Below are 27,096 nucleotides of genomic sequence, written 5' to 3' on the forward strand. Positions count from 1 at the left end.
GTTAGCATTTTCTGTTGGTGGCTTAAAGAAAATTTTTGCCAGACATGATAATTTTAAATGTTAAAATACATTAATTAACAAAATATTCATTCCTCCTCATCCCTTTTACTTCTTTCACTTATTAATTCAATGAAAAAGCAAATAAGTGTTCCTTGCATGTCAACAGGTGACAATCAAGGTTTTGTGGGGTCAAAATTGTCCATTCGGAGAGCTTTCTTTCAGGACAAGAAGAAAATAAAATTACTAATGTAAACGAAACTACAAAACCATGTAGTAGCCTAATTAAAATATCTTGCTTTTAAAAATTTTGCAGTAATGTACGACCATGTGATTACACTGCTAAGGTTTCACCCAGGATCCCAGAATAGCCCCATGCAGGTGAAGGGCGCTGCAACTTAAGTTTCATCATCTCCATGGTAAAATTCACCACTGTGACAAAGCAGGTAGCTACGAAGACTCAAGAAAGACACAGTTTGCTTGCTCTTAAGAAGTTCGTAGAAAAAGAGTACACAGATATGTGAACAAGCCAGTGCAATGACATAGTTGTGTGGACCTGTATGCTATTAAATGTGAAAAAGTGTTAATCATTTTCACTGAAAGCATGGTAAACACAGCATGGTGGGAATGGGCCTTCCTGCGGTAGGCAGGGCATTATACAGGAGTGTTGCATTCTTAGATTTGAGTCATTTGGTGACTTCCTGCCTCAACCACCACTTACTGGATCACCTTAAGAATGATATGGCCCAGGGCATTAGAAAGAGCACTCATCAGTAATGACACAATAGGAGTTTCATCTTGAAAAGACATTAAATCATTGTTTTAAAAGAATATATAATAGCATAACTGAAATCTCATGACATAGAGTTGAGTGAAAATATAAATTAAGATAGAACATGGGCCAGGCATGGTGGCTCACACCTGTAATCTCAGCCCTTTGGGAGGCCGAAGCGGGCAGATCACCTGAGGTCAGGAGTTCGAGACCAGCCTGACCAACATGGTGAAACCCCCATCTCTACTAAAAATACAAAATTAGCCTGGTGTGGTGGCACATGCCTGTATCCCAGCTACTCGGGGGGCTGAGGCAGGAGAATCACTTGAACCCGGGAGGCGGAGGTTACAGTGAGCCGAGACCTTCATGCCACTGCACTCCAGCCTGGGCAACAAAAGCAACTGTCTCAAAGAAAAAAAAAAAAAGCATGAAAACAATTCTAAAAGGAAAACACCTAATGCTCTAGTGTTCAACGTATAAATATAGTCAAACATATTTAAAATAGCAATGTTAAAATCCTACTGATTGCTTGCGTCACACTGTTACGTCAAAGAAAAATATAGGAGTCTATTTTTTAATGGATTTTGAGAACACACATACTCCCTGATTTGCAAGAATCCTAGCATTTGGCAGAGGCTGGACAAAATTTTTACCTCGCCCATGGTAACATATGGGCCAGGATAAACATATTTTTCCTTTTTAATATATATGTCTGAAATTTAAAATTTTTATTAATTTATTTTCCTAGGCAGAATTGGGCAGAGAGGAAACTAGTTTAACACTGGTGAAGAATGAAAAACAATTCTTTCAGAGGACAGGAAAATCAATTACGTGATCTGTGGAAAGATTTTTAGCTTCTTATTTTGATTGTGCATTACGTCGTTATCCACATATAGACCTAAGTGAAAATTTTTGAAATGTGTATACACTGGTTATGCCTATCTAGACTTTGTCACAAAAATGTGGATTTGATCTTTTTTTTTGGCCTGATAGTTTCTAATTTTTCTCATTGAGTTACGCATACAAAATAAGACAAGTTCTTTTAATGAAGAGAAAGTTAGAAAAAGCAAACACATAAAGATGCCAAAACTTTAATGCCAATCAAACAATTGACTTTGTAAAAATTAACTTAGAAAACATATTATTATTTTTAATTTTAATTTTATTATTATTACACAAATCATAATCTGTGGAATCCTAACTGTACTCCAGCCTGGGCGACAGGGTGAAATCCTAATTTGTGTAATAATAAACTGTTTTAATTTGAGAATTCTAAATGTTTCCCACAGATATTCACATTTAAGAGCAAGAGATGCTACTGCAGTGTTGGTATTGAGGGGCAAGAAAGCAGCATTGACCAGAGAGAAAAAGAAACAGATAAATAAAGTTGAAGAATTAAGAGCAACGTCTGTGAAAGTTTGCTTCTGATTTTTCATTTTGATAGAGTACATCAGTGATATTTTGGTCTATTTACCCATGAACTTTATAGATAATCTGGAAAAGAAGTGGGATAGGCCTAAAAAAACATTAGTTGTGTCCACCTACAGCAAGAGATCTCAGTAAATTGAAAATAAAATACAGAAAACTTTTCTAGGGCTAGAATGTAATTTAGCAGTTCCTTCTCAATAATGACCACAGTATATGAGAACATGTGCCAAAATGCACAAATGTGTACAGGGGAAATTAGCCGGATCTTGCCTGAATTTTGCCTCAACCATTCTTTAGCTTGCAACTTTGGGCAAGTTACTCAATCTCTGAACTTAATTGTCCTCACCTTTTAATATGGAAAGAACATCTATTTCATAGCACTATTGCAAGGTTTGCATAAAGTTGTGCATGCAAAATGTTGACTGTGAAAGTATTCAGTAACCATTTATTATTCCATTAGGCCATAAGCCAACCAGGGCAGGGGATACCTATCTTGTTCATTGTTGTGGAGCTAATGCCTGGCACACAGAAGTCACTCAATATGGAGTTACTGAATAAATGATGAAATGAATGGACCATGTGCATAACTATAATTCAATTCAAAATGAACTTTAATTTCCTAAAATAAGAATAGGAGCTGGGTCCAGTGGCTCATGCCTGTAATCCCAGCAATTTGGGAGGCTGAGGTGGGTGGATCACCAGAGGTCAGGAGTTCGAGACCAGCCTGGTCAACATGATGAAACCCCATCTCTAGTAAAAATACAAAAAAATTAGCTGAGTGTGGTGGCATGCCCCTTTTTTTTTTTTTTTTTTTTTTTTTTTTTTTTTTTTTTTTTTTTTTGAGACGGAGTCTCGCTCTGTCGCCCAGGCTGGAGCGCAGTGGCCGAATCTCAGCTCACTGCAAGCTCCGCCTCCCGGGTTTAAGCCATTCTCCTGCCTCAGCCTCCCGAGTAGCTGGGACTACAGGCGCCCGCCACCTCGCCCGGCTAGTTTTTTGTATTTTTTAGTAGAGACGGGGTTTCACCGTGTTAGCCAGGATGGTCTCGATCTCCCGACCTCGTGATCCGCCCGTCTCGGCCTCCCAAAGTGCTGGGATTACAGGCATGAGCCACCGAAGGAAGGAAAAAGAAACAAGGAGGAGAAGAAGAGGGCTGAGCACAGTGGTTCACGCTTGTAATTCCAGCACTTCGGGAGGCCAAGGCAGGCGGATCACGAGGTCAGGAGATTGAGACCATCCTGGCTAACACGCTGAAACACGGTCTCTACTAAAAATACAAAAAATTAGCCGGGCGTGGTGCCTGGTGGGTGCCGGTAGTCCCAGCTACTCAGGAGGCTGAGGCAGGAGGATGGCGTGAACTCGGGAGGCAGAGCTTCCAGTGAGCTGAGATGATGCCACTGCACTCCAGCCTGGGTGACAGAGTGAGACTCCATCTCAAAAAAAAAAAAAAAAAAGAGAAAGAAAGAAGGAAGGAAAATGTCTCTTACTGGGGCTTTGATCCTTGTTACGGATTCCATACTCCAGAAAAGGATATTTTAAGTATCAATATTTAAAAGCAATTTGAAATATGTGGTTTATTGGGCATTACTGAAAGTCTCTGTTTTCCAGTTCTGAATATGTACACTCTAATCAGAATGAAGAGTTCATTACTTTGAGCCTGTCTGTGTTATTCCATGCTATCTTTTCCTTTACTTCAAAATGTTTTGTCTTTCAGTAGGACAGTGAGACATCCCCAGCAGCATGTAATTTATTTTATGAAATGGATTTCTTGCCATTTGGGTATAAAAGTATCTTTCATATGTTGTTCACACATTTGTTTTTCTGCTGGTGATCTGTTCTATTGTGTCACCAGTTATCCCATCACTTGTGCCTCCCTGATCACATCCTTCAGCAGCACGGTAGAGAAGACAGCAAGCTGAGTGCATTCCTGCTAATGTGGAAGAAACTGTCCTTATTACTTCTCTCTCGAGGCCATACCACTTATTAATTCACAGCTATCCCCCTGACCTCCATGGACCTGAAAGTGCTGCAAAAAATGAAGTGGCAGAGGCAAAAAACAAGCAACTCTGACAAACATGTGCCAGTCACAGGAGCAGACTTGTTTCTTCTCAAAAACTGAAAGAAGGCCCAGGAGCAGGAACTGGGGGTGCATTCCTGTTTCTGAGGCCATGCTGTGCTGGCCAGTTCCCTGAACGTGTCAGCCTTTAGAGTCCTGCGACCTCTTGTACACCCAGCCAGGACTTATGCCAGGTACTGCTGCTGCTGTTGCATCTCACAATCTCACACAACTCTGTGGGTCTCCATGACTGATGGATCCCTGACATGGACTGGCACTCTGTTAATTTCCAGAATTCACCTTCTGTTCTCCGGCATCCTTTACTAAATCTCTTACACATATTTCAAAACAACAACACTTCTTAATACAGTAAGGCAAGACAGTATGACACATCTTTGTCTTTTTTTTCTCCTCTCTTCCTCTACTTGTCATTCTTCTTCCCTCTCCCTCTTTCCTTTAGACAACACTAGGGTTTTCTCCTTTGAGAAATCTGTCCTATATCTAGATACGCATTTTTCTGCTGGACAGACCTCCATCTAGCTCTTGTCATGTTTTATTCTAGTGCCGGATAGTCCAAATAAATTATTTACAAATGCATCATCAATACATCAATACATTAACACCATTTGGGGTGCACTTGTTAATTAGACAGTTTCCTGAGTAAATTGCAAGAATAATAAGAATTTCTGTGGAAATAGCTCAAGAATCTGATTTTAATCAAGCTTCCTAATAAATTTGTAGGCATACTACAGTTCAAAAATTATTGTAGTAAGTGTGCCAGGTGAAGGTTGGAATGTTTAACACTCTGGGGATGCATCAAGTGACATATTGGTGTCTTTTTGCCTAGAATGATATGTACTTAACTTGAATAAGCTTCTGCTGTGGTCAAATACATTTCATAAAAATTTCTTAAGACCATACTGTTCTGAGCCAGGGAATACAGAACACACACAAGGAGAATACCCCCTTTTCTGCAAATGATTACAATCATTATGAAATATATTTGAACAGAATAAAATATGTTGTTGTTCAACGAGTAGGTAGAGCTGCGTTGGTCTTCAGATGGCAACAGCCTTAGCCCCTCAAGCAGCCTGTCACTTGAATGTGTGTGCTGTATACATGAAAGAGGAGCAATACAACAACACATTCTAAAACATCTCATCAAGTATAACATCCCTAGAGTGTTAAACATTCCAACCTTCACCTGGCACACTTACAACAATAATTTTTGAACTTTAGTATGCCTACAAATTACTTAGGAAGCTTGATTAAAATCAGATGTTTGTGCTATTTCCACAGAAATTCTTATTATTCTTGTGATTTACTCAGGAATCTGCCTAATTAACAAGTGCACCCCAAATGGTGTTAAGTAGCCCCTGGACCACAATTTGGGAAACACTGACTTAGCATTATGAAAAATATGCTAAGTTTTGGATATAAGAAATCCTTTTTATGATCTAGATCCAGAACAGATTTTAAATATCTCTTTTAAAAATTAATAAAACATAGGGAATTTAAATGTCTAGAATAAAAGGATTCAAATCCTGGCTATATTACTAGCTATGCATTTTTGGGCAATCTACATGATCTGTATTAACTCAGTACAGTTCTAGAAATGTGAGAGATTTGCTCAGGATCAGATATGAAAATTCACAAGTTAGTGGCTTATAAGATTTTAAGCAGATATGCCTGTTACTTCCTTCTCTACTGCATTTATGTATCTGAGGTTACTGTGTCTCCTTCAGTACTCCCATTCATTGCCTGGCTCCCTTCAGTCTCTTCTACACAGATTCTTTATGTAAATCATCGACAACAGAGCAGTTGTCAGTTTCACATCTCCTCATCCTTCCCAACTCCTACTAAAACCTATCTACCATGTTTTATCTTTCCTTTAATATTCATTTAATATTTTAAGCAGCAATTATTTGCCAAACCTAAAATATGGCTTTGCCCTTGAGTAATAAACTGATTCTTATAAATATACTGATGGGAAAGAAGTTGAGTGGAATCTCGCAAATACATTTGTGAGTTCTAAATCTTGTTTGCTAAAACAGTGCTTCTTTTGTTCATTGATTGAATCAGTAATTCTCAGTATTGCTGATAAGCAAGAAATAATATCACTTGATTTGTTCATTATTATCTCCATTTTCCATTAGCATCTCAAATTTTGTAATTCTAGGCAAAATAACTGTGTGGAGTTGGTACCTTACCAGTTCCATGGCAAGATAGTTCGGAATCAGGTGGGCTTTTCTGCATTTTCTCGAACTTTACAAGGCACCTAACCATACATACACACACTCCCAAAATGTAGGACAAAAATCTATGTGGGACTTCCTATTTTTTGCTACCAGCTAAAAATGATGGTTTCTTGAAATTCCAGGGAATACGCATGGCTGTAGCAATTATAGTCCTGTATGACACCATGGGCTTAAATTATCCCAGGAAAAATATGTGCTATAAACATCACAAATAAAGTTTCACTATTTTTACGTTCTTCTGCTTGCATTACATCATTTCAAAAATAAAGGAGCAATTAATTTAATTATAAATCAAATTATCTAAAAATGTAAGCAGTCAGTTGCTCTCTAAAATGCATGTCGTGCTGTCAGCACTTAATTAACATCCATATCTGTCAAAGCCTTAAGATTTTTTTCTCCTCAGCAGCCATTTCTAGAGATGGACTGACTTAAAGGGATTACATGGATTGCTCAAATACAAATAGCTAGTAACAGAGCACAGAGCAAAGGTTTGACATCTTCTGTTCCATACAGATTTAAATCCCTTATTGTTTATTATTTAATTTTTTTAAAAGATACTTAGTATCTGTCTTTGCTTTAGATTATAAAAAATATTTTGCATATTCAATAATTAACATATTTTTCACAACCATAAGTCAGTGTTTCCCCAACTGTGGTCCAAGGGCCACCTACATTAATAACATTTAGCATGTGATTGTTAATAAGATCGACTTCTGAGCAACTCTTGAAGAATAGTCTTAGTATCTACATTTTAATCAAGTTTTCCAGGAAATCTGTGGGCATACTAAAGTTCAAGAATTGTTGTAGTAAGTGTGTTAAGTGAAGGTTGGAATATTTTCATTGCTCACAGAGAACAATGTATAGGTATCTATGTGCATGTAAATGTGTTCTAGGGCCATGTGTTCAGCCAATGCATCTCTAAAAATTAGAAGATACATGGTATTTAATAGTCTGTCTCTTAAAATTATGACTATAGTATATTTTGTGTGACATTTGGTCTACTTGATAAACAAATATCTGCTATGTCTACATCTGATTCATTTTGCCATATCATAATAAACAAGGTATTCTGATGTATTGCTTTGACTAATAACTAGAAGGTTTCTGACTTTTATATGAGATTGCTTTATTGGACTATAATGACTTGATTGATTGTGTTTTAACTTTCATTGTTGCTCAACTGCAATTCAAACCGATCTGAGATTGGTAGACTACTACAAAAGAAACATGATTTGTGATACCTGTGAATCATATATAAAGATCCAAAGTAGGATTTAATACAGCAGAAAAAAATCCTACATCAGCAAGAGAATGTCCAAACTCTTTTCTCTTTTGCTCTCACATATAAGCATAAAAGGATAAGACCTGTAAAGAAACAGTGCCAGATCCGAGAGCTCACTCAATGTACCCTGAGAGTTCGAAAGACTTCCTGTCCTGTAATATTCCCTTTGTATGGCCTTACTCCTCTATGGAGATGCCCACATCTAACAAAAAGGCTTCATCGCTGCTGCCGCTGTGCTTTCTGAGGTTTCGCTCTTAAGTCGTTCTACCTAATGCTGCTGCATAGGATTATAAGGCTTGAGGCTGCTCCATGCTGCACAGTATCTTGATATCTTTGTTAAAATATTAGGCATTTATTCCACTTCACAAATCTAAAGGTACACAAAACTTCTGAGTGTCTTCTGACACGAGACCACCCTTGAAGGAAGAATGAGATGATGATCTCATAACTCCTATTAGCTGCTGTTCAGGTTAAGAGATGTCAATATGGAAGGTACAGTCCTCCTGGGAGCATGATGTAATCCTTGACATTTTGTTTTTTAGATAAAAGAGTCATTGAATACAGATCATTATATCAGTACTTAAACTGACAGGTGATTCATACCAAAATTATTTAGGCCCTTATATCTATCTAGAAAGAGCATAAGAGAATTTTATGTTAAATTCACTTCAACGAAAACTATTCAAATATTTATATTTGAAACACATATAAGATAATCTCAGTGATTGTGCAATTTAACCATGCAGACATCTGTTTTTATTGCATGCTGTTTAAAGACAAAGAAATATATTCACATTTTCTTTGAAGAATATAGAACAAAGTAATCCTATAAGGGTAGATGAATGGTAATTTAAAATTATTTATTAATTTATTCCATACACATTTCCTAAGTATCTACCATGTCCAGACATTTTGTAGCAGTAGCATAAGTACTGGTAAATCAAGGATATTTATTCAGGGAGGGAATTTCTAAATTACAAACTCCTCAACAGCAGATTATCTCACTCCTTTTTCTATACCCCCCACACTACCTAACATGATGCCTAACACATCAAAGATACTCCATTAAAATCTGTTGAATGTGTTTACTGAGAAATTACTAAAAGCAAATTACTGTTCCATATTTGGCAAGCAGATCCAGGAGGAAGTAGCAATAGAGAAAGGAGAAAAATAAAGGCCAAATTCAGAGACCTTTGAAGAATAAGCATGGCTAGGGCATATACTCATGAAAATATTTGAGAAAGAGAAGTGTGTTAAAATCATGGCACCTTAAATTAAATGCCATGTGCTGAACTTTTGGTTTCTTTCACAGAGAGTCGTTGAATAGTTCTACAGGTAAATATCATCATCCTATTTAATCCTAAGTGCTTTGGTTTATGAAGGCTCTGCTCTTCTGGCTCCTTTTAAAGGTTTCATTACTAGAAGAGATACTGGGGAAATTACCTGGCTACCTTAACCTGGTGCCCCCAAACCATTGAAGTTTCAGACTTACATTCACAACACAGTCTTGGGCTGTACAGAGAGCTTTGTTCCTTTTTATTCAAATTTATATCAAATATTAATTAATTTGTCAGTAGGGCAAGGGTCAATACATGCCTCCAGTAATATGAAATTACATAAAGAGATGTGGATTATACAAAAACTGGTATCTAAAGGAAAGTGATTCTATAGTTTCTGATATCTTTAATTATTCTTCCTGAACATAAGCAACTATTTCCTTGTATCAAATCCAAGTCTTATCAATCAACAAATACTTTCTGAGTGCCTACTATGTGAAATGCTTCGTACAAGCCCCAGTGAGTAACAGCAGTAGAAGAAAATCCTCAAACTTCAAAACCTTAACGCCTAGTTAGGCACAAGCTTTAGAGAAAACTTTGATCCCTTCCACCAAGAAGAAAGAGTCTAAACATTTATTTTTGTAAAGAACATATATCCAAATCTCTGAAGCTTAGTGAACAATACAAATGTCAATTTGACCTCCAAAAACTGTAATTCTCTTACTATACTCTCTGACTCAAAATTTACCAATGATACATCATCATTTCATCATTCATTCAACAATTATCTATTACATACTTTTATGTATTAGGCATTATGCTAGGCAATAGAAATTAAAAGACAAACTTAAAAAATTTTAGCTTAGTAGTTAAGATATATGTACTCCATCTTCCAACTTCTAAGTCAGGCTCTGTTTTAAAAGCCTAAGTATTAACTCAATTTTCATCTAAACAGATGATGTAGCTACTATTATTAGCTTCAGTTGATAAAGAGAAAATAAAAATTTCAACTCTATTTCAATATCTAGATTAAATTTTATCTTTATAGGAAAGTGTCTCCTCAGACAGCCTCTTCTGAGGTCTTCTCCTTGTCAAAAATCTTGGAGTGATCCTTTGTCTCACCTACTGATATCTTATTATTATATTCTTGCTTACTTTTTAAATGCAAGGCCACTTCCAATTGAATACTGGGAAACTGAATTAGAAAAAATATATTTGAGGACAACTTAAAAGGTTGAGGAAAGAAAGTATTTTGGAGAAGTATTTTCTTTGTTGAAAGTTGGTGTTTCTGATATATCTTAATGGACAATAAATAGAACAGAATATCCAACTATAAAACTGTCCTAGGATATCTGAGCCTATGTTCATAGCATTTTAGATGTTTATATTATCAAAAGGCAGTGAGGCTGGGAGACAAGAGTACAGACTGTGTGTATAGTCAGCACTGATGCACATGGCTCAGTGGATTTAGGCAAGTCATTTCAGTGTTTCTAAAATGGGAATAGTAATATAATACATACTTCTGAGGATTATATAAAAAATGTACGTAAGACACCTGCGATCGTTTCTCTTCACCCCTAACTACACTCTAGGCTTCTGAGAGAGAGGAAAATAAAACATGCCTTATACATATCTTTTTATTCCTATTGGGGCTTAAATACTTTGCACAGTGTGATTAATAAATGTATGTGTGTAAGAGTGTGTGAGCATGTAAGTGTGTGTGTGTATGTTCAGAAGATTTAGGTGTCTTAGAATAGAGCTGATAATTAAAAGAAAAGCATCTATGAACATCTGTGCAACTACCTTCATTAAGAAATTTTGAAGCACAAGAATTGCTATTAAATAGTTAACATTGGTGCCATGGTTTGCGTATGTCCCCCAGATTTCATGTGTTGGAAACTTATTCCCTAACATGACAGTATTTAAAGGGGACACCTGAAAGAGGTAATTGAATTATAATCCATTCATGGGTTAATGGAATCATGGGTTATCATGGGAGTAGGACTGGTAGCTCTACAAGAAGAGGAAGAGAGACCTGAGCAAACACCCGAGCACACGCAGTCCCATCACCACATGACGCCCTGTGCTGCTGCTGCTGCTGCAGGACTCTACAGGGTCTGCATCAGCAAGGAGGCTGTCACCAGATATGGCCACTCAACCTTGGACTTCTCAGCCTCCATAAATGGAAGAAATAAATTTCTTTTCTTTATAACTGACCTAGTTGTAGGTGTTTTGAAGCAATAGAAAATGGACTGATACAATTGGACTGAGGATACTTCCATGCATTTCTTTTCTTTACTTTGTGAAATTGTGGTTATCTATTTAGGAGTTAGCATCTGTTCTACAATTTTCCCAGCATGACTATGAATACCAAATAAGATAATATATGAAAGTAACTTTGAAAATTAAAAGTAGTATAAAAATGGACTAGACTATTATAAATAGAGGTTTCCATATAACTGATCATCAATTTGACACTTTATAAAACTTAAACTTACTATAAAATAGAAACTTGAGTCGCAGTCTTTTAATTCTATTTCCGGAATTATCTTGAGGCCAGACTTTCAAAACCCTTTTATATGGAAATGTATTACAGAAAAGAATCATTCTATAATGTTCTTTCCCCTCTTCTTTATTCCACTGAGAAGTTATAACATTTCTCAGGATATGCCAGTTCAAAAACCCCCAATGACTAGCTGCCAAGACTGAATTTATATGGACCAAATTCTCTAAAAATGGTACTATTCAGTGTAAATTTCCAGCACATTTCCCTCTCAGTTGTAATAAACTCATTCAGAAATATTTTTATTTCATAGAATTGATTTCTTCATAAGTCTTCATGAAGTCAGCATTATATATTATCTCTTTTCACTTAGGGGAAGGAAATGAAATATAGTAAGCTAATAGATAAAAAGTTAAATAAAAAGTTAGGTTTTAAAAGATAAGACATTGGGAACTGGAGAAAAAATGGGTCTCTAGATGTCTTGAGAATATAATGGCATAAAATGAGAGAAGTATTTTTTCCTGTGACACATTTTATATATTATTTTCAGAGCAGTTTTAGACTTAAAGAAAATTGAACAGAAAGTACAGAGAGTCTCCATACATCCCTTCTCTCCTATATAGTTTCCCCATTAACATTTTGCATTATAGTAGTCGATTTGTTATAATTGATGAGCTAATATTCATACATTATTATTAACTAAAGTTCACAATTTAAATCAACATTCACTCTTTCTGTATATCTTCTGTGGGTTTTAACAGTTGGGAGGAAGGATACAACAGAGCTTATCTTTCAAGATCTAGTGACTTCTTCAATGCAGTGAAGTTGCCAGTATCACTTGCAATGTAGGTATGTAAAAGCAATCATTTGCTTATCAAATGAAAAAGCTGTTATACAGGTAATTTTATTTGTTTTAAAATCTTTAAGTGACTATTGTATATACACCCTGCTACGTCCTATGGATTTAACAGATCCAAGAAATATGGTTCTTGTCTTCAAGGAGGGTATGAACCAGTGAAAGATAAACTCTGATTGCATAGTACCTGTAGAGATATTGGAACAGGAAATGAGGAAAAGGGAGGGATTCAGGGATGGGTGTTTGCCTTTTGGGGTGGCTATCAGAGTGCAACATGTTGCTCTTCAAAAAAGGGGAACTCGAGTTTTGATGGGAAAGTGAGTTGAACAAGAATTTAGTTTTGAACATATTAGATTTGAGTTTCCCATTAGACATTCAAGTGGAGATACTAGGAAAACATTTGAATAAATAAGACCAGAATTTAGAGGTCAGACAGGAGTGGGGGAGAGCTACTTGGAAGTTATCTGCATATTGATAACATTTGAAGCCCAGTAATGGAACCTCCTAATCAATTTGTTTTATGCAATAAACAAAATGGAAGGAAGAAAAATGAAGCAACAGAAATATAAATCTGAAATTATTTTGTTTTTCCTTTGTCATGGCTCTCTAACTCAAAGAAACAAAATAAGGGGTGGAAGGAGTGAGAACTGTTATCTACTGGCAGTCATGGAGCTGTCTGCTCTCTTGGTAGATTATTTACTTTCTTTACAAGTTCAGAAGAAATACCTTTGACTTGTGATCTAAAGTTTCTGTCAAGGTAAAACATTTTTTAAATAAATTGCTTCCTGAATATTTTCAGGATTGAAGGAATATCACTACAATAGCTGCGGTTTCTTAGAATAAAGATATTAGAAATTTGGGGGTTGAAGAATGCAGAAATTTATCCTCTTTTATTTTTGTGAACTGACTTTGAACATATAAAGTTTGTTATAGCAATTCAAAGACATTTAGCTTTTTTCAATAAAGTATCAATTTTGAGTTTGATATGTCCAAATTTCTATTCTTAAATTTTAAACTATATCGACATTTTAAGTGATTTTGATTTAGCTTGAAAATTAAACTCCTAACATGACTATGCAGAGTGATATAATTATCTACCTAGTTAGAGTAAAGAGGAAGGTTCTGCATTTAACTGGAAAATTTTAGGTGAAAGGCGATATACTTATTTACATTTTATGTGACCATACATTCTTTATTCAAGTTTGAACTATATCTGAAATCATTACATCAGAATGTTTCTATTTAATACTTTTGGTATTTTAATAAATATTGTTATGTTTTCAACTCAATCATATATTTGTTTATTCACCACCACCACCACCCCCAGTTTTCATTTTTCTTGAATTCCATTTGTTTTGATTAATTTGTCTTGAATTTCTGGGAAGAATTTGTAGTGATTGATATTGTGCTGAACTGAATCTCTCTGAGCACTCCAGCAGAAACAAAAAGCACCATGTTTTGACCTTTACATTTCTCTTAACATACATTGTATAATGAGATGTTAGCAAATCACCCTCCAACCCTGTCAGCAAAAAAGTTACAAAGTTTCAGGTTTCAAATCTCTTGCCCTTGCAGAAGTGGACTTCCCTTCCCATGGCTGTGAGTGTATAGTTGTTGGATAAGTTATGTCCTGAAACATGATTAGCATGCCTGTCAAAGCACAGTATCTTAACTAAGTCAGGTGCTATTTCTGATATGTCAGTAATAATGATTGTTTGGCTATGGTTTTTCCATCTCCTGTTGCTGTATCTCCTTCTTTGGGAAGATTCTATTTTATTTTCTGTAATTAATATTTTTATTTGAATAAGAGTCAGTAACCTAATACAGCCTCTCATGGCAAAATTCTAATATGGCTGGGATTAAGTATTTTGCTGAGAATGAGAAACTCCCTGGACTCATCTAGAATGCACACATTATTTTATGAAACAAAAAAAAATCAATTGAGAGTAACACTTTAAGGGGTATGCAGTGTAACAGATTTTAGACCCTGAGAGAAGCTCATTTCCACTGTAGTTATGTCCTTCCTCTCACTTTCTGCTAATTGCATCTAATCTATACATCAGTCACCTTCAGACAGGTTCACAATACAAATTCTTAGTGGTAGATCTTTGCTTAACCTTAAGAGTCAACCAGTTATTTGACCAAAACTAAGGATAGCAAAAAGGATAAACGTTTTAGATAGGGCTCTAGTATGGAAGAGTACAAATTATTCTTCCCTTGAACAAATATCTAAGTAAAACACAAAGATAAAAACATAGTGAGGGAGATTCAAACTTGTCAAGATATCAGTTCTCCCCAACTTGATCTATAGATTCAACACAATCCCAATCAAAATTGAGGCAAGTTATTTTGTGTATATTGACAGTGATTCTAAAGTTTACATGGAAAGGCAGAATGGTCAACACAATATTGAAGGAAAGGAGCAAAGCTGGAGGACTGACACTGTCCAACTTCAAGATTTAAAGCTATAAAGACTGTAAAGCTATGGTCACCAAGATACTGTGGTACTGGTGAAAAAACAGATACATAGATCAAAGGAACAGAATAGAGAGTTCAAATATAAAGATAATTTAAAGAGATAAATTATCTTTATATCTAGATATAAAGATATATATCTAGATATCATATAAAGACAATCAACTGATTTTTGACAAAGAAATAAAGGCAATATAATGAAGAAACATAGTCTTTTAAACAAATTGTGCTAAAATACTGAACATCCATGTGCAACAACAAAAAAATTTAGACACGTACCTTACACTCTTCACAAAAACTAACTCAAAATGAGTCATGGACCTAAATTTAAAATGCAAAACTATAAAACTCCTACAAGGTAACATAGGAGAAAATCAAGGTGACCTTGGGTATGGAAATAACTTCTTTGATACAGCAATAAGGGCAGAATCCATGAAAACCAGAATTGCTAAGCAGGACTTCATTAAAATTTAAAATTCCTGCTCTGCAAAAGATACTGTCAAGAGAAGGAGAAGGCAAGCCATAGGCAGGGATAAATACTTGTAAAAACATCTGATAAACGAGTGTTATCCAAAATATACACAAATTCTTAAAACTGAAAAATAGGAATACAATCAACTCAACCAGAAAATGGTCAAAATTCCTGAACAGACATCTCACCAAAGAAGATAAACAAATGGCAAATAAATATATGAAGAGATGCTCAACATCATATATCATCAGGGAATTGCACATTAAAATGGTAAAAAGATATCACTACATACCAATTCAAATGGCAAAAATCTAACACCAAATGTTGCTGGTTCCTGCTGTTCCATATCCTCACTAGCATTTGGTGTGGATCAACAGGAACTCTCATTTATTACTGATAGAAATGCAAAATAGTACAGCCACTTTGGAAGACAGTTTGGCAGTTTCTAACACAGTTAAACATATTCTTACCATATGATCCAGCAATCGCACTCCTTAGTATTTACACAAAGAAGTTGAAAATGTATGTCAGTACAAAACCTGGCACAAGGATGTTTATAGCACCTTAGTTAATAATTGCCAAAAATGGGAACCCATCCTTTAGTAGAGGAATCAATAAATAACCTTTGGTACAACCAGGCCATGGAATATTATTTAGCACTAAAAAATAAATGAGCTGTCAAGCCATAAGAATATATTAAGGAAACTTAAATGCATATTACTAAGTGAAAGAATTCAATATGAAAAGACTGTATATTGTGTGATTTCAACTACATGACATTCTGGAAAAGGCAACACCACAGAGACAGTAAAATAATCAGTGTTTCCTAGGGATTAGCAAGGAGGGAGAAATAAATAGGGAGATCACAGAACTGTAATGCAGTGACAGAAGATTTTTAGGACAATGAAACTATTCTTTTTTTTTTTTTTTTTTTTTTAAGACGGATTCTCGCCCTGTACCCCAGGCAGGAGTGCAGTGGTGCAATCTCAGCTCACTGCAAGTTCCGCCTCCTGGGTTCACACCATTCTTCTGCCTTAGCCTCCCGAGTAGCTGGGACTACAGGTGCCCGCCACCACGCCCGGCTAGTTTTTTTTTTTTTTTGTATTTTTAGTAAAGACGGTGTTTCGCTGTGTTAGCCAGGATGGTCTCGATCTCCTGACCTCGTGATCAGCCCACCTCGGCTCCCAAAGTGCTGGGATAACAGGTGAAACTATTCTGTGTGATACTATCATTATAAATTCAGACAAATTCATAGGATGTACAACAGCCAGAGTAACCCTACTGTAAACTAAGGACTTCGGTTGCTAATAATGTACCAGGGCGAGTTCATTGATTGTAACAACTGTACCATTTTGGTGCGGGATGTTGATAGTGGGGTGGGCAATGTGTGAGGAGACAAGGGGTATATGAGAACTCCCTGTTATTTCTGCTTAACTTTGCTGTAAACCTAAAACTCTTAAAGTCTATTAAAAAATAACAAAAATTATAGGGAGAAATAAAGTACAATAGGGAGTCACAGGAAAGGTGATATTCGCTCTGTTTAAAAATGACCTTAGAGATAGTCCATATCTAATGCTATTCTCAGAATATACCACTCATGTATCTGTATTTCTTTTTTATTGATAATATCCATATAGTATTAGAGATTAATAACTCATGGATAGGAGTCTGGTAAAGGAAATAACTCATTTATAGAATATCACTGTTTCAAATACAGGTGGTTTACAAATATCTTTCATCTTCAGAATTACATGTAGGTAACTATTATTGACTCCAACTAACACATCGAGAAATGAGGTTTAGAGAAGTCAAGCAGCTTGCCAATGATAATAAATGAAGATCCCTCACATCTTCATCCTCAGCATAATGCTGGTCTTCATGATTCTTCTCATCACTGGAATACATATGATAGGTAAACTCTGCCACGATCACTGCCAGTTCTTTATGTGAATTATCTTTTTTAATACTCATAATAATACATTGATATGTATACCATTTGTGCCTTTCTTTAAGGACGAGTATTACATTTTATGATTAAATAATTCTCAATGTCTGACTTTCCCATTGATTTGGGGCTTCAAAAACCCGAGAACCTACCACAACACCTATCACACAGGAAATGCTTAGTAAACAGTTTTTAAATTCCTGAATGTATAAATTAGCAAATTGTTTTGAGAGTTACAACTATGCCACTGACCTAAAAAATTGCTTAATATTTGCACAGAATATGTAAAGGGATAAATTAAAGAGACCGAAAAGAGAAGCAATGACATTCTAATAGACCCTTTTCTTTCCTTCAATCCCTTTCAAACTGGACAACTATATTTGACTCATAACAATTTTGTTTTGTTTTCTTTCAAATCACTTATCACATCCCCTGTCTTTGTTTTTTCCTCTCAGCATTATGGCTAAAATCTAGTTAATAAAGAGCAGTGATTTTAATTATAGGCCCAGCTATATAAAAGGTTGGTCCTTCTCACCAACCTTTTAAAGAATCTCCCTCCCACTACAAATACAAGCATACCGATAGGAAGTGAATTTCCCAAGGCAGCAGGTTTAACCCTTACAGAGAATAACCTAGTTTAACCCTTACAGAGAATAAAGAAATTTCAAATGGTTCAACTTTTAACAGCTTCAGTCAAAATACTTTCAAGAGATTTCTGCAAACTGGCCCCATGGAGTGCATCCCTGGCACAGGCCTGCACACCCACTGGCAAGATGCTATGGAGTGAAACGAGTGGCAGAAGGGGAAGCAAGACTGTGTTCTTTGTCCACATGAGTGCCCCTCCTGTGAATGGTTTTCTCCTACATGCTAAATCAAGGGAAAGGATCTCTTCCTTTTGCTACAACTCTCAAACTTGTTTTGTTTGTGGAAAGCCCCCCAGCTTGTTAGACTCTTACTCTGTTTATTAAACTGATAAAATGGGCCCATAGTCTCTCTACCAGGCCCAGTAAACACCTTGCTGTCTTTCCTACCAATCAGCTATCTTTCCCCCGTGTTTCTGCAGTCCACAAAAAGATTAATTGCTGGCAAAAGAAAACCTAATTCTATATGCTTGCTTTTTTGTTGTTATTGTTAATCACACTTCTTTAAATTGTAATCGAGAGTCTAAAACAAGTTAAGATTGTAAACCACATTTTTATTTATGTTTACAGAAACCATAGGGGACCAAGCCGTGATTACAGACTGAATTATGTTTCCAGTACTACTGTTGAACACTCAAAATGAGACTCTTAAAAATGTAAATTAATGTACCTCAAGTCTTTTTCTTTTCAATGTATCTTAACATTTCTCTATGAAAAATTAGTTGAGTTTTGAGAATATGGGTAATTAAAAATATATATACAGTACACATGTAAGGAAATGGTTAACACTATCACAGTTATTTTCAATTTTTAAAAAGGCTGTAACAGTGAATAAGAACATATAAATCATCACAAAAATTAATCAGGATATTAATGAGACTGATTTATCACTATAAATTAGAATAAAAGACTCTTAACCTTTTACAGTCATAAGCCCTTTTAATAATCTAATGAAGGTTATATAACATCTCCCCTAAATAATGCAAACCAACACACAGGATTTGATAGATCAATATCATGTTAAGTCCATGGGAATAGATTTAAAGCACTGTGAGGACAGGGCCCGTCACTGTCGGGTCTGTCTGTTTATCCCAGTGTCTTCTACCATACCTGAAACACAGAATTTAGCACTGTTTTGGAGCTTAGGCAAATATAGTTCAAAATGAAGTAAAAATTGTATTTACAACAATCAAAATGAGGATGCAGAACTATTATTTGCATACAGTATGATTATACACCAGAATATCAAAGAAAATGGATTTAAATAAAATACAAACATTAAGAGTTCAGCAAGGTGACTAAGCAGAAGATAAATACAAACTATAGTTTTCTTTGGTACTAACAATGTCTACTTAGAAATAAGAAAAATGAAGCCTCAGCCTGCAGTATTAACAAACACACGACTGATGACCTAAAAATACTTTTAAGAATCAGTACAAGAAACGAAAAGCTATAAATATTTATTGATAGACTTAAAAGAAGCATTGACAAATTGGAAAAATATACCAGCTCTCTGATAACAAGACTCAATATTCTTAAGGTTTTCCAAAATGACATACTTTCAATCAAAGCACAAATGGAATTTCTCTAAACTTGAAAGAATAAGTCTCAACTTTATAAAAGAAGAAAAATAGTTGAAAAGGACATTAAGACTATTTTGAAACAAATTATAGCTAATGCTTACATAGCACTTACTACTAACCACTTTAAATACATTTCATTCTCATTGGAGTCCTCACAATAAATCTCTATGGTAAGGGCTATGAATATCTCAATATTACAGATAGAGAAATTGAAACACAAAGATGTGAATTAGCTAAGGCCACACAGTAAACTAGTTGGGATGTTGGGATTCACAACCAAGCAGTTTAGCTCTGGAGTCCATGTGCTTAAGTACTCTACCAAATTGTTTCTGAAGGCTAATAAAGTAACTATAATCCTACCAACTGAAAATCATAATAAAAACCTTCATAAACAAAAAAATGTTGTTCTTTGAAGAATAAACAGATTCTATAAGAGCTAACATTTTCTGAGCATTTATTGTGTGCCAGACACCTTACATATATTATCTCACCCCTCACAAAAACCTTGATATAGGTTCTTTCTTTGTGTCCATTTTAGGGATGAAACACCTGAGTCATGTAGGTTAAGCAATTTGCCCAGCATTGTGGTGTTTCTGGTGCTAGTAAGTGGTAGAATTAAGATTTAAACCAGGCTTACATTTATATTGCTTACATCCTCTATTTGTGAAAGTGCTAACAGGTAAGGATATGAAATATGACTTAATAAAGGGCACTGAGGCAATTAAATAGCTAGAAAAAAATCAGTAAGTATTCTAATCTCACTTCATATATCAACAAAAACTCAGATGAATTAAAAGTCAAAATATAAAAATCAAATTAACTTAAAAAGGAAATAAATACACCAACTCCCTGAATATAAGAAAATACAAAGGAAACATTTTAAATTGCATATATAAACGTTAAGAATGAATTTTAAGGGCAAAATATAAATTGGGAAAAAACTTCAAAAAGATTACAGACATAGCTATAAGGAACTCATATTTAATATATGAAAGACTATTATCATAATAATAGACAAATGAGTAAAGAACATGTTAAACTTACATGAATGAATATACATGTATGACATGAATAAAAAATGCAACCTAAAAATGCTGTATATATATTTTATTTGACAAAATTTGCACAGCATTAAAATTAACAATACTCAATGTTTATGTGGATGCAGTGATTAATATTTTCCTATACTGCTACAAGAAGTAGTAACCAAGACAACCTTTTCAGGAAATAATTTAGTAATATGCATCAAGTGTCTTAAAAGTATTCAGATATTTTAATACAGTGATTCCTCATAGAGAAATTTATTCTGATTAAATAATTTGATGTGTTTACATATAATAGAACAATATGATAAAAATATTAGGGAGACCTTAAATTGCACTTTCAAATGCTTTATAATAATCAGAATCAGGAAAAGCTTATACTGGATTATGTGAAAATGCAGGACTAAATATTAGATATTATAACCTCAATAATACATGGTACATAAACTAATCAAATAGAAGGCAGAAAAGAGGGAAAAAAGTAAAAAATTGGATAATAAAAAAACATAAAATAAGATTTTAGAAATGCATCAAGGTACATAATAAATTATAATAAATATAAGTGGATTAAACTATTTTACTTGCTAAATGGCAGTGTGTTAGAACAAACCTATAACAACCATTAGCCAACATTCCTTGAGTATTTAGAAGAAATAAAACATAAATAACACCAAAGCATGGTTATTTCTATAAGGTGGCATTATGGGCAATCTTTATTATCTTAGTATATTTTTTGTATATCCACATTTTCCTATGATAAAGGATATATTACTTTAGTGGAAATTACTATTAAAGCAAAAATTAACATGAGTTCATTATTGTATTTAAGTGCATTTCTCTTATAGTGATTATTTGGACAAAATATTATATGCTTACAACTTTATCCTTGCACCAATTAAAAAACAAAAGAATTCCCGGAAGTTCTGGTGCATATTAATAAGCCCAAACTATTTCCAAATAAGTTTTAAATGAGCCTGAAACAAGTTTCCTTTGGATACACAGCTAATAGATTATTTTTTCTGCTTTTTAAATCAGGACATGCTACCACTACACTTTCTTATTACAGGATGGAAGACAGCTCTGTAGGGGATTTCATCTTCAAATTGTGTTTCCTAGCAACACTCTTTAAACCAGAGTGTCTTTTTTTATATCAAACATTCACATCTGTGGAAAATGCTTGAAAACTTTTCTCTTATCCTGTGACTAAACATTGTGAGCTATGGTAGCAGACAGATGGAAAGGGAGAAAAGGAATATTAATTCTAAAATCACTAGAATTTTCTTGTTTCCTTTGAAATATTATGATGCTTGTGCTTTAAGTTTGGAGAAATACATTTGCATTTCTCTATCACAGTTGTATGACTTTCATAATATTTTTAATTGTCAAGAGTATGGACTGAAAAAGAACAGACACCATGACTATATCATCCTCATATTTCTCAATACCAGAAATAGTCAACAAATAGCTGAAGAATACATTTAATTTAAAAAAGAATTGCTTGAATTTGATCATTCTCAACCATGAATGCAATTTAGAATCACCTGGGAATCTAAAAACATACCCCTCCCCTGGTTCAAAACCCTAGTTATTCTGCCTGGAGTCAGGCTTTATTAAAATTTAGGCTTGAGGAAATCTTCAGGTTATTGTAACATATGGCCTAATTAAAAGCATATGGATTGTGCAAGACATATAGTCAGTGATGAATAAATATTCTGGAATAAATTATTGAAAGACAATCAGTTGTATCTTAAATATTCTAGCTTGTAAGGAGATTTGCTCAAATGGATCAAATGTACAGTTCAGATAATAAAAACACAAGCCAAAATGTAGAAATCAAGGCTTCATGTGTGCAAAGCAAGTAAGAAACCAAAAAAAAAAAGTTAAAGGTCTTTGCTATTATCAACTATTTTACTTATACCAAATATGAAATATATTAAATTCAAAGCATTTTAAAGGGAGATTATGTATGCATGAATATTGACACTCATATTCAGTTTAGAAGGTACACCAGGTGGGCTTAGTGAAGATGGAGTACTATTTCGAGCTCTATCATATGATTACACATGGCATAGATCCTGAGAGATGGGCAACTGGAGAGAGAGGTTCAGATGAGATTATTTCCTCTGAAAGTACTAGTTCCTATTGTCTTAGAGAAAAGATGATCTGGATGAATATTCATATAACTCAGTTTTCTGTGTTTCATATTACAGAAAGTTTACAGAGAACTCTCTGGGAGAGTGAGTCAGAAACCAGAATTAATCTGGGACAATATATCATTTATTTTCATACTGAAATGGCGTTCAAATCATCTACTTTTATTGTTGTTAATGACACATGTTTCCTGTTCTATGTAACAGTCTCTGAATCAAACTAAGAAAAGGCATAAATATACTGATGAGGTTTATTTAACTCATGTCTAAATAATCAGAACAAATCACTAATGGCACTTAAAGTATTCCGAAATGCTTGTTGGTTCAACTTGTTCTCTCTATATCATTCCATATGCCTATTTTTCTGATACTCCTTTTGTTGCCTTATCCAATCATAATCAAGATTAATGCTTAGGGAACTGAGAAGTGATGCAAATTTATTACAGACAATTCTTTTTCTACTTCTGCCTATCAGTCCCTGTACTCCTTCCCCTCAATATCTGATGCCTATTATATTAAAGCCCCCATCCTCCTAACTTCATGTCTTCCTTCCCCACCAAAGAAACCAATATTTTAAAAACGCTGTTCTCTGATCATTCACACAAAATTATAAATAACTTATAAAATCACTAAACATACACAAAAACAAATCACATTTTACAAAGAGGGCAAAATGATCTAGACTTAACATATAGAAAGCAAGTCAATTTCTTCTCCAACTACACATGACTGATATGTGAAATTAGTTTTATCATTTTTTAAAATCAGAGTCCATTATCCAGAACTCACATGAGGAAAAATTTAGACAAAATGGTAAACCCGAATCACCTACTGAAAATCTGCATGAATGGGTGTGATAGTCTTTAATATGTAATGTTACTGAACTAGTAGCTGCAAAACCCTTGTCTATTTTCCATATTCTGATCCCTCTTAGGAAGTAATAACACATTTTTGTAAGTCAACAGCTATAGCTATGATTCCCAAAATAGGGGCCTACTGGAGTAGTCAATATTTATTAAATATATTTCTTAATTATTTATTTTGGTGAAGGGGTACCATGCAAAAATAACTGAGAAATTAAGAGTGCTGTAACTTGCAGAAGTTTCGGAACCTCTGGCCATAGTATAGCCCTAATATGTGTAACTATGAAAACATCTACTATTGGAAAAGCTAACAGACAATCAATCACCAAGGTCTACCAGGCCATTCTTCAAAAAATTTTGCACATGCATATCACCCTCTCCATTCCAATTTATGTATATAGCTCAAATTCATACAATTTGTAGCCATAGTACGTGGTCATTCTCTCTCCAAGCATTCTTTCATCCAACCTATTCAGCATAGTGCTATCATACAACACCCTGGAGTGAACATTTAGGTGGATTTATAAAACTTCTGCATTGCACTCATTTCCAGTACAACAAATATTCTCTGGGAAATAAACTTCCTCTCTTCTCATTCTATGTGGATGTAAGTGGAAGCACATAGGCTCCATGCTTATCCAGTTATAACACTGAATATCTGAATTCTTCTATTCACTGGAAGTGAAGGATAGGTTTGTAGTCTACTCCTGGTAAATCTCTGTAATTCCATCATTTTAGCCACAGTTATTGGCTAAGAGATAAGTTTCTAACCTTAGAAGTTCCAATCATAGAAAACAGTAACTTTACTCAGAAGCAAACCAAAGTTTCCCCCTCTTTCCTCTGGACGGAATGCTTTGAGGATGTAAGCCTAAAATGGAAAAAAAAAAGTGTCATGGAGCCTGAGAATAAAATAGAGTCAAGAGAAGAATAAAAATAAGTTCCTGATTAAATCATCTGTGTTCCAGAGTATTCACAAAGCCATATTTACTTACGAACTTTTCAATCATATGTATCAATACAAACCTGTTCTTTTTTTGGTCCGCTTTAGCTGGGTTCTCTGACACTTACTGTCAAAGGACTACTGAGTGATAGATACACAATCTTTTACTACATCATCTACTTGCTTAAGAGTAAAGTTTCTTTTTGCACATAGCACCAACAGCAAATAGTTTGAATAATGATTAAAATCTCTCCTTTCCAGCATTCTCACTTCTATATCATTTAAGCAGAAATGTATTTGTATTTGGCATTACGACAAAGGCATTTATCATTATATCCTGAAAACTTGATGACTTTGTTATTATCCTTATAACCATTTACTCAGCAAACGTATTTGCATCCACTTAGGAAAGAATATTCTCCTACATCCCCTTCAAACCTACATAAAAACTCACTAAAAGGAAATCCTCTTACTCAGATTTCCTAAACTGTGGAATTCATAATAATCTTTGGACCTCTAAAATCTAGTTGATTTTAGGTTTACTGATAATCAGGAAATAGTTGTTGAATAAATGAATACACTCATAGTATGTATCCCTATAATCTGCCTTTTCCTTATTGCTAATCTGTTTTTTCTTTTTATTATATAATATTTACATTATTTATGACTTTGTGTCACCTCAAATAAATGTGTTCCTTGAGAGTACACGCTGTATTACACTATTTTGAATTCCTTACAGCCATTAGCACTAAAATTCTTGGAGCAAAGGTATTATTACAGACATTTTTCACAATCTTTATTCAGCTTGTTTGATAAGACAATGCTGTTTATTTTCATGTAGCATTCAATAGTCACTATGAATTTCCTGCTTCTGATGAATTACCTATTTTTTCTTTATCTTGATACAAATTTCTAAATGCCCAACAGAGAAAAGAACAAGGACTTAAAGTTGCACAAAAGGTAAAAGTCATAATATAAGTAGGATTGATTGTAACAAAGAATTTATGTGTCTCTGTGACCTTCATATCCTGTCTTCTCACAGAGGACCATAATTTCCTCCTATATATAGGGAAATCAAGAACAAAACTATGCATATTTCCTTATTCTAGCCTTCAGTTAATTTCTGTAATTTCCCTCCTTGCTGCCTGACACATATCTTATTTTTTGGTGATATAATATTAGACTCTTTCTTGATTTTGTCTCACTCCTTTCTTAATTTTCTTTTTCTCATTCCTAATCCCCACCATTTGACTCTTTTTGTATAACATATAAAAAAAGGAGAGAGGAGAAGGAGAACATTCTTGGTGCAGCATAAAATGCTTAATTTATTTCTCTTTGGGGAAGTTTATGTCTGGTATTGCTTAGAGAAGCAGGATCTTTGTTGTTTTCTCAGAATTTTTGAGTAAGCTAAGGGACTTTAGAAAACACATGCCAGAGAAATGGCCTTTACTTAACTGTAGGAGGAATATTGGAAAATCCTTTGGAGGAGTAGTAAATAAAATTCTAATGGGTAACTGGTTTTCGAAAAGAGCTGCTGACCAATGTTCTATAAAGAAATAGTAAAGTGTGCTGTTTATAATATTTGATAAATAATTTAATATATACAATTAAAGTCATCATGGTGCCTTAAAATTTCAACATGCAAAACCATGACATTGATTTCGTTCTTGCACATGAGCCAACTCCAAGGCACAGCCTGTTAATCAATCTCTGAATAAACCAAGGCTGGGATATGTGACCTCGTTGCCCTTCAGACTCCTCAGTCATGTTGATTTTATTTTTGTAATATTATAATTTTACATGGACTATAAAAAATTAATTCAAAACAACTAATTGAAAGCTATATAATGTGAACAAATCTCATTAACAAATAGAAAGTGCATTAAGCATGTAAGTCTTCAAACGACTAAGATGATCTCTTCCTTTGGAAATAAGTGCTTTTTCACATGCTCAGGTTTCTTACTTTGATTCTTTCATAAAACAAAATATTGAGATCTGAAAGATAACGAGGTTGGGTGTCACTCAATAACTGTAAAATACTCCAGTAGGCCCCTGTTTTGGGAATCATAGTCATAGCTATTGACTTACAAAAATGTGTTATTACTTCCTAAGAGGGATCAGAAAATGGAAAATAGACAAGGGTTTTGCAGCTACTAGTTCAGTAACATTACACATAAAGGACTATCACACCCATTCATGCAGATCTTGCGTAGGTGATTTGAGTTTACCATTTTGTCTAAACTTTTCCTCATGTGAGTTCTTGATAATAGACTCCGATTTAAAAAAAAAATGATAAAACTAATTTAACATATCAGTCATTTGTTGTTGGAGAAAAAATTGACTTGCTTTCCAAATATTAAGTCTAGACCATTTTATCCTCTTTATAAAATGTGATTTGTTTTTACATATGTTTAGTGATGTTATGAACTATTTATAACTTACTGTGAATGATCAGAGAACAGGGTTTTTTTGTTTGTTTGTTTCTTTTTTAATTGTTTCTTGGTTGGGCGCAGTGGCTCACGCCTGTGATCCCAGCACTTTGGGAGGCCGAGGCCAG

At 34.6% G+C, this 27,096-nt stretch overlaps 1 protein-coding gene across 2 annotated transcripts in view; it reads right to left on the reverse strand.

Moving 5' to 3' along the window:
- Positions 1–27,096, reverse strand: part of CNTN1 (contactin 1) — a 348,227-nt gene that overhangs the window by 166,056 nt on the left and 155,075 nt on the right. The gene's annotated exons all lie outside the window — the stretch shown is intronic.

The sequence above is a fragment of the Mandrillus leucophaeus genome, unplaced genomic scaffold (genome assembly GCF_000951045.1).
Source record: "Mandrillus leucophaeus isolate KB7577 unplaced genomic scaffold, Mleu.le_1.0 Scaffold1473, whole genome shotgun sequence".
NCBI lineage: Eukaryota > Metazoa > Chordata > Mammalia > Primates > Cercopithecidae > Mandrillus > Mandrillus leucophaeus.